General features: G+C 40.1%; 1 pseudogene; it reads left to right on the plus strand.

Moving 5' to 3' along the window:
- The first annotated feature begins 369 nt into the window (after nucleotides 1–369).
- On the plus strand, nucleotides 370–9,721 carry LOC120104899 (annotated as a pseudogene).
- The last annotated feature ends 235 nt before the right edge of the window (nucleotides 9,722–9,956 follow it).

Consider the following 9,956-nt stretch of genomic DNA (forward strand, 5'->3'; position numbering starts at 1 on the left):
TGAATTGAGAGGTAAAAGGCAAGAGTGAAACACTTGGTGAGTGACATATCATTGGGGTAAAACACCTGGGGGGGGGGAACTTGTGAGGTTTTCTTAACATTCTTGACAGGTTACTACAATGATGTCAAGTGGCGAGGAAGAAAGGACGACAGAGACACTGGAACAACGAGCTATGCGACAACATTTTGAGCGCATGGAAGTCAGATTTGGTGAAATTTTGGACAGGTTGGAAAGACAAGATGCGAACATTGCTGCGTTGCAAAGGAACCATGCACGTGAAGGTCCTAATGTGCAAAGGCAAGCAAGGCGTCAATTCCAGAGCATGAGGATGCGAACGATGATGTTTTTGATAAAAAAGCGTCTTATAACATGTCCGACCATGCTAGAGTTGATAGAGGTGGTTGGAGAGGAAGGCGGGTAGATGATGTTGATCGCAGCTTGGGAAACATTAAAATGAAGATTCCTTTATTTCAAGGCAAGAGCAATCCTGAGGCATACTTGGAATGGGAAAAGAAAGTGGAGTTGGTTTTTGATTGCCACAACTATTCCGAAGAAAAAAAGGTAAAACTTGCTGCTGTTGAGTTCACTGACTATGCTATTATTTGGTGGGATCAACTTGTTTTGTCTAGGAGTCGAAACCGTGAGAAACCCATTGACACTTGGGAGGAGATGAAAGCTATCATGAGGAGGAGGTTCATTCCATCCCATTACTATAGGGACTTGTACCAGCGGTTGCAAGGCCTAACTCAAGGGTCCAAAAGTGTGGAAGAGTACCACAAGGAAATAGAGATAGCCATGATTCAGGCTAATGTGGAGGAGGACCGAGAGGCAACCATGGCACGATTTTTGCAAGGCTTGAATCTAGACATTGCCAATATAGTGGAATTGCAACATTATGTGGAGCTTGAGGACATGGTACACATGGCCATGAAGGTTGAGAGACAACTCAAAAGAAAGGGTTCAACAAGGCATGAACGGAATTTGGGGTCTTCCACTTGGAAATCAAATTGGAGCAAAAAGGATGACAAGGTTGAATCCAAGAGTAAGGCTGAAACTTCCAAAGGCAAGGATGCGGGTTCTAGCTTGGATAAGGTAAATCTATTTCCCAAACTTCTAGAAATAAAGATATTAAATGTTTTAAGTGCTTGGGAAGGGGACATATTGCATCTCAATGTCCAAATAAAAAAGTGATGTTATTAAGGGAAGATGGGGATGTTGAGACAGCAAGTGAATCGGATAAAGATGAAGAGCCCATGCCACCATTGGAGGAGAGTGATGGAGAAGAATATCCGGTTAATGGTGAAACCCTTGTCACCAGGAGAGCTTTGAATGTGCAAGTAAAGGAGGAGGATGATGCACAGCGAGATAACATCTTTCACACCCGTTGTCACATCCAAGACAAGGTATGCAGCATGATAATTGATGGGGGTAGTTGCACTAATGTAGCAAGCACTGTTTTGGTTGAAAAGTTGAACTTACCTACTATTAAGCATCCTAGACCTTATAAGCTTCAATGGTTGAATGATTGTGGAGAAATTAAGGTCAATAAGCAGGTGCTGGCTTCATTTTCCATTGGGAGGTATCATGATGAGGTGCTCTGTGATATAGTGCCAATGCATGCTGGACATATTCTTTTGGGCCGACCTTGGCAATTTGATAGAAAGGTTATATGGGTTCAAGAATCGATATTCTTTTGTAATGAATGGCAAAACTATAACTCTTATACCATTAACACCTCGGCAAGTGTATGAGGATCAAAAGAAAATCAAAAGTGATTGTGAGAAAAGAAGTGAGGCCGAGAGGAGTGGTAAAAAGAATGAGAATGAAAATGAAAAAGAGGCTAAAAACAAAAAGAAAGATAAAAAAGAAAAGCCTCAAGAGCAAGAAAAAAAAGGGAGCTTTTTATGCAAAAGAAAGTGAAGTTAAGAGAGCTTTCTTTTCAAAATAGCCAATGATTGTACTTCTGTACAAGGAGGCTTATACTAACGACCTTAACCCTCTTTTGCAGGAATTTGCTGATGTTTTTCCCAATGAGATTCCCTATGGATTGCCACCACTTAGGGGAATAGAGCATCAGATTGATTTCATCCCTGGTGCATCAATTCCCAACAGGCCAGCCTATAGAAGTAACCCCGAGGAGATGAAGGAACTCCAAAGACAAGTTGAGGAGTTGATAGCAAAAGGGCATGTTAGAGAAAGCTTGAGTCCGTGTGCTGTTCCTGTTTTGCTTGTGCCTAAGAAGGATGGAACTTGGCGAATGTGCGTTGATTGTAGGGCTATCAACAAGATTACGGTAAAGTATCGCCACCCCATTCCTAGGTTAGATGATATGCTTGATGAATTGCATGGTTCTTGCATCTTTTCTAAGATTGATTTAAAATCTGGTTATCATCAAATTCGCATGCGTGAGGGTGATGAATGGAAAACTGCTTTTAAAACTAAATATGGTTTATATGAGTGGTTAGTTATGCCTTTTGGGTTAACTAATGCCCCTAGTACTTTCATGAGATTAATGAACCATATCTTGCGTGCTTTTATTGGTAAGTTTGTTGTTGTATACTTTGATGACATTCTGATTTATAGCAAAAGCTTAAATGAGCATCTTGATCATTTGCATAAGGTTTTAAGTATTTTGCGAGATGAGAAGTTGTATGCTAACCTCAAAAAATGTAGTTTTTGTACTAGTCAAATTGTATTTCTTGGTTATGTTGTTAGTACTAAGGGAATTGAGGTTGATGAAGAGAAGGTTAAGGCAATCCGTGAGTGGCCTACACCTAAAACCATAACTAACGTACGTAGCTTTCATGGGTTGGCTAGTTTTTATAGAAGGTTCGTTAAGGATTTTAGCACCCTAGCTGCACCTTTAACTGAAATTGTGAAAAAAAGTGTTGGATTTAAATGGGGAAGTGAACAAGAATCGGCTTTCAATTTGATCAAAGAAAAACTAAGTTCAGCACCATTACTTGCTTTCCCTAATTTTGCTAAAACTTTCGAAGTTGAGTGTGATGCTTCAGGTATAGGTATTGGAGCTGTCTTGCTGCAAGAAGGCCGACCCCTCGCCTATTTTAGTGAGAAACTCAATGGGGCAGCTTTGAACTATCCAACTTATGACAAAGAGATGTATGCTTTGGTAAGAGCCTTGGAGACTTGGCAGCATTATTTGTGGCCCAAGGAGTTTGTCATTCATACAGATCATGAATCCTTAAAGCATTTGAAAGGCCAAGGTAAGCTGAACCGACGCCATGCTAAATGGGTGGAGTTCATCGAGTCATTTCCTTATGTGATCAAGTACAAACAAGGTAAGAAAAACGTGGTTGTGGATGCTTTGTCTCGAAGGTACACTTTGATCTCTACTTTGAATACTAAATTGTTAGGATTTGAGTACATTAAAGATTTGTATTCTAATGGTTCTGACTTTGGTAATGTGTTTGAAGCTTGCGAACATGCGGCATTTGGAAAATTTTATAGGCATGAGGGATTTCTATTTAGAGAAAATAGATTATGTGTGCCTAATTGTTCTTTGAGAGAGTTATTAGTTTGAGAGGCTCATGGTGGGGGACTAATGGGACACTTTGGTGTGAGGAAAACCTTAGATGTCTTGGCTGAACATTTCTTTTGGCCACACATGAAACGAGATGTAGAGAGGGTTTGTGCGAAGTGCATCACTTGTAAGCAAGCTAAATCTAGATCTTTACCTCATGGATTGTATAAGCCATTGCCAATACCTAGTGAACCTTGGGTAGATATTTCCATGGACTTTGTGTTGGGTTTACCGAGGTCAAAAAGGGGTATGGATTCTGTTTTTGTGGTTGTAGACAGGTTTTCTAAAATAGCACATTTCATTCCATGTCATAAAACTGATGATGCTAACCATATTGCAGTTTTGTTCTTTAAAGAGATAGTGCGACTACATGGCGTGCCAAGGAGCATTGTTTCAGATAGAGATGCTAAGTTCTTGAGCTACTTCTGGAAGACTTTGTGGGGTAAGTTAGGTACTAAGCTCATGTTTTCTACAACTTGCCACCCACAAACTGATGGGCAAACCGAGGTAGTTAATAGAACTTTATCTACTTTATTGCGTGCCATCATTCAGAAGAATTTGAAGAATTGGGAAGAGTCATGTTGAATTTGCTTATAATAGATCCGTGCATTCTGCTACTAACTTTTCTCCTTTTGAAATAGTGTATGGGTTTAATCCTTTAACTCCAATGGATTTGTCACCTTTACCTATTGATGAGCGTGCTAGTTTAGATGGCAAAAGAAAAGCTGAAATGATGAAGCAATTGCATGAGAAAGTTAGGCAAAACATTGAGAAAAGAACTGAACAATATGCTACTCAAGCCAACAAAGGGCGGAAGAAAGTGATCTTTGAACCAGGAGATTGGGTTTGGGTGCATATGAGAAAGGAAAGATTGCACCCTAGAGGAGATGGGCCATTTCAAGTCATCGCTCGCATTAATGATAATGCATATAAGCTTGACTTACCAGGTGAGTATAATGTTAGTACTACATTTAATGTTTCTGATCTTTCCCTTTTTGATGCAGGTGATGAAGATTCGAGGACGAATCCTTTTCAGGAGAGGGGGAATGATGGAAACCAAGATGCAGCCACCAAGCAACCTAAGGAGGGACTATCCAAGGCCGTGGGAAGCAAGGAGCAATGTATGGAGCATTCTGGTCCGATACATCTTGATGATCCATTACAAACTGGTGGAGGACCAATCACTCGGTCCAAAGCTAAAAGAATGAAGGAAGCACTTAATGGGCTGATTGAGGAAGCTTGGAACCAGCAAGAGGCTATTGGAGTGGATTTGGACGTGAAGAGAGTTTGTGGACTAGTCAACATGATCCATGCAATTATTAGGCCAAATTAGATGCTTACTTGGTGGAAATATTGCTGGAGTTTTTAGATTTAGTTTTATATTGCTGAATGTCTAAAGGCTAGTGGAGCTTCATTAATGTTCTAGGAAATTGTCTTCATTAATTTCCTAGGAGATTGAACTTTGACTAGTGGAGTTTCATTAATGTTCTAGGAAACTGTCTTCATTAATTTCCTAGGAGACTAAACTATGACTAGTGGAGTTATTATTGTTCTAGGGATTAGACTTTAATTAAAGGCTGGTAGGTTTCCCTTTGGGCTATAAAAAGGGTGTTCCTTATGTAAACAGGCAGATCTGAATTGGAATGAAAATTGTGAGGTTATTCACTTCTTTGGTTCTTCATTGAACTTAGAACTTATCAAGGCAACCCTTGTGGCGTTCAAGTGACTTATCATCCTGATTCTATTAGGGTGTGGTGTCAACAACCTTCTATACCTTTGGTTCATGTTTTGCTAAACATCGGGTCAAGGTTCTATCTCTTCCAAACTGATTTTCAGACTTTCTTGGGTTATTGATCAACTTGTTCGTGGGTTTCTAACAATCTATCTTACGGGGTTCACATCATTGTGTGTTCTCTAAGATTGATTTAAAGAGTGATTATCATCATATTAGAATGAAAGAAGGAGATGAATGGAAAACTGCTTTTAAAAGAAAATATGATTTGTATGAATAGTTAGTTATGCCTTTTGGTTTGACTAATGCACCAAGCACTTTTATGAGACTTATGAATCATGTTTTGCGTGCATTTATAGGCAGGTTTGTTGTTGTCTATTTTGATGATATACTCATTTATAGCAAAAACTTGGATGATCATGTCGTACATTTGAAATCGATTTTAGATGTGCTTAGGAAAGAAAAGTTATTTGCTAACATGAAGAAGTGTACTTTTTGCACCGATAAGCTTGTATTTCTAGGATTTGTTGTTAGTGCACAAGGCATACTGGTTGTTGAAGAGAAGATACGAGCAATCCAAGAGTGGCCAAGTCCCACAAGTGTAGGCAATGTTCGTAGTTTTCATGGACTTGCTAGTTTTTACCGGCGGTTTGTGAAGGACTTTAGTAGCATAGCCGCACCACTTACCGAAGTGATCAAGAAGAACATCGGATTTAGATGGGGAGAAGAATAAGAGAAGGCGTTTCAGCTAATCAAAGAGAAGCTAAGCAACGCCCCCTTATTGTCTTTACCTAACTTTTCTAAAATGTTTGAGATTGAATGTGATGCTTCAGGTATTAGTATTGGCACAGCTCTTGCAGGAGGGATGACCAATTGCTTACTTTAACGAGAAATTAAGCGAGGCAGCCTTAAACAACCCGACTTATGACAAGGAGTTGTATGCATTGGTTCGAGCTTTCGAGACATGGTAGCACTACCTATGGCCTAAGGAGTTCGTGATTCACACCGATCATGAGTCCTTAAAACAACACAAGCCAAATAAAAGGCATTTTCGTTGGGTAGAGTTCATTGAGACATTTCCATATGTCATCCGGTATAAGCAAGGTAAAGGAGAATGTGGTCGCCGACACACTTTCTCGTAGGTATGCATTACTCTCTACACTTGATGCAAAATTGTTTGGATTTGAACACATTAAATGTTTATACATTGATGACCATGAATTTTGTGAAGAGTACCAGGCTTGTGAGAAAAATGCTTGTGGTAAGTTCTTTAGACATGATGGGTTCTTATTTCGAGAAAATAAGTTATGTGTGCCTAACTAACTGTTCTTTGAGGGATTTGTTAGTGCAGGAATCCAATGGAGGGGGATTAATGGGACAATTTGGAGTAGCTAAGACCTTAGCTGTTTGGCAGGAACACTTCTATTGGCCACACATGAAACGAGATGTTGAGCGGATTTGTGGTAGATGTGTCACAGGGAAGCTAAATCCAGGATGCAGCCCAATGGTTTGTATACTCCTTTGCCCATTACTAGTGAGCCTTGGATTGATATTTCAATGGACTTTGTGTTAGGATTACCTAGGACTAAACGTGGAAGAGATTCGATTTTCGTGGTTGTGGATAGATTTTCTGAGATGGCACACTTTATTCCATGTCACAAAATGGATGATGCTTCACATGTTGCTGATTTGTTATTTAGGAAGACTGTGAGATTACATGGCATGCCTAGAACCATTGTTTCGGATAGAGATGCTAAGTTCTTGAGCTACTTTTGGAAGACTTTATGGTGAAGCTAGGTACCAAACTGATGCTAAGTTTCGGATAGAGATGCTAAGTTCTTGAGCTACTTTTGTTTTCTACTACTTGTCACCCACAAACTGATGGTCAAACTGAAGTAGTGAATAGGACCTTGTCTACTTTGTTGAGTGCTATAATTAGAAAGAACATCAAAGCATGGGAGGATTGTTTGCCACAGGTTGAGTTTGCTTATAATCGTGCTATTCATTCTGCTACTAAGTTTTCACTGTTTGAAATTATTTATGGTTTTAATCCTTTGACTCCATTGGATTTATCTCCATTACCTGTTTCTAAGCGTGTTAATTTGGCTGGAAAGAAAAAAGGCTGAATTTGTGAAGCAGATACATGAGAAGGCAAGGCTCAATATAGACAGGAGAACAGAGCAATATGCAAAACAAGCCAACAAAGGGCGACATAAGCTGATTTTTGAACCCGGAGATTGGGTTTGGTTGCATATGAGAAAAGAGAGATTTCCGGCGCAAAGACATTCCAAACTGCTTCCAAGAGGGGATGGTCCTTTCCAAGTTTTAGAGTGCATCAATGACAATGCTTACAAGCTAGATATGCCCTGTGAGTACAATGTTAATGCTACTTTCAATATTACTGATTTGAGTCCTTTTGATGTACGTGATGATTTGAGGGAAAATCCTTTTCAAGAGGAGGAGAATGATGCAAATAATGGCATGACTACAAAGGAACCCGTTCAAGTTCCAGCTAGGCTGGTTACAAGAGCACAAGCTAAAGTGTTCAAGGAGGCATTAAACGGGCGGGTTAAAGAAGTTTGGGCTCAAGCAAATTTGTGGAGGACCATTGAAGGTGATGAACATGTTCCACAAGGTTGGAATTCCATAATTCAAGCTATGGAATAATCCGAAAGAAATCCTCAAAGATTGCAGCACAATTGGCATGATATTGGGGCTTAGTTTCCATCCTTGGTTGCTTTCCCATTTTTGACTCATCAAGGAGAATAAGTGGCTGCAATTTCAAGCAACCTTTTCAAGACAGCTCATTTACTTTCCTTATTTGATATTTTAGGTTCATAATTTCGGTTGTGTAAGAAGAAAGGGATCAGAAAATTTCTTGTTTCCTTTTTAGTTGTTTAGGTGAATTTAAGGCAGCCTATTTTGGGTTTTTCCTTTTTTTCGCAGCTGCAAATTCGTGGACCTTTTGTATATAAAAAGCTTTTGGCTTATTCGAAGGGGAGATCATATTTTTCAGAAAATTGGGAGTTTTTTTTATTCTTTTTAGTTCTTTGAAGGACTATTTGAACTTATCGGAATTTTTCGTGGCGTTCATCATCAACTTATCAAGCGGATTTCCACTACCGTTTGTGGCGTCTTCCTTATACCAAGGTTCTTGTTTTGCATTAAACAATGGGTTGAGGTCAAATATACCAAGGTTCTTGTTTTTGTTGAAGCAACTGGTCGAGGTCTCCCAACCAAACCTGATTGTGGGCGTTCTTGGGTTTTCTTATTGTTTGGCGGGTCTCGTTATTCTTGACAGGGTTCGCATCAGAGGAGCCAGAGGGGAGCGGAGGTCGCAGAGAAGCCACAAAACGCCCCTAATGTGCGTAGGAGGGAAAGAGTCCAACATCTGGGAGTGAGAGATGAAGATGGAGAGTATTATGGGGCTGGTTTTGATGAAGAAGAAGATCGGGATTCGGTTGTTGGCAATAGGAGATATGGAGGGCGGTTTAGAGAAGATAGGAATCGGGAAGATAACAACTTGGGTAGTATTAAGATGAAAATTCCAGCGTTTCAAGGAAGAAACGACCCCGAGGCTTATCTTGAGTGGGAAAAAGGTAGAGTTAGTGTTCGATTGCCACAACTACTCCAAAATGAAGAAGGTAAAACTTGCTGCCATTGAATTTTCTGACTATGCTATTGTGTGGTGGGATCAATTAGTGTTGAACAAGCGGCGAAATAGGAAACGACCGGTAGAGACGTGGGAACAGATAAAAATAGTGATGAGGAAGCGATTTGTGCCCTGCCATTACCACCGGGAGTTGTACAATAAATTGCAAACGCTCAGACAAGGTAACCGGAGTGTGGAGGATTATTATCAGAAGATGGAGATTGCTATGATCCGGGCTAACATCGAAGAAGACCGAGAGGCTACTATGGCTAGGTTCTTGAATGGCTTGAATCAAGAAATTCATGATCGGGTGGAGATGCAGCATTATGTGGAATTGGAGGATATGGTGCACATGGCCATCAAGGTGGAGCAACAACTCAAGAGGAGGGGTGGTACACGTGCATCCCATAATTCAAGTTTTTTTCCATGGAAACCGAGTCATGTGAAGAAAGAGGAGAAACCAGCTGCAAAATCCAAATTCGAGCCAAAACAAGAGACAACCAACCATGGCACTCAAGGTAAATTCAGCCCTTCCACTTCTCAAAACCGTAACATTAAGTGTTTTAAATGTTAAGGCAGGGGTTACATAGCAAGTCAATGCCCGAACAAAAGAGTCATGGTGATAAGGGGGAATGGAGAGATCGAAACCGACGACGAGTCCGATACCGACTCTATGCCACCATTGGAGGATGTGGATGATAAAGAATATGCGGTCCAAGGTGAATTGTTGGTGTCAAGAAGACTCCTAAGCTTGCAAGCAAAAGAAGTTGAAGAAGTGCAGCGGGAGAACTGTTAGAAGTATGCCGTAGAAGCCAATGTGGCTGATGCATATTTGTAATCTGGGCATAAATTTGTAATTTGACACTTATTAATAAATAAGATTGGGCAATTTATTTTTCATTTATGTTTGTATGTGTCCATGAATCATCCAAGAAATTAATAGATGATGACATATAATTTCAAGGAGTTGAGAATTTGAGGCATGTGTCATTAGGGATTACTTTCTAAATGCTCCTGATAGATGGATCCAT

This window comes from Phoenix dactylifera, unplaced genomic scaffold (assembly GCF_009389715.1).
Source record: "Phoenix dactylifera cultivar Barhee BC4 unplaced genomic scaffold, palm_55x_up_171113_PBpolish2nd_filt_p 000140F, whole genome shotgun sequence".
Taxonomy (NCBI): domain Eukaryota; kingdom Viridiplantae; phylum Streptophyta; class Magnoliopsida; order Arecales; family Arecaceae; genus Phoenix; species Phoenix dactylifera.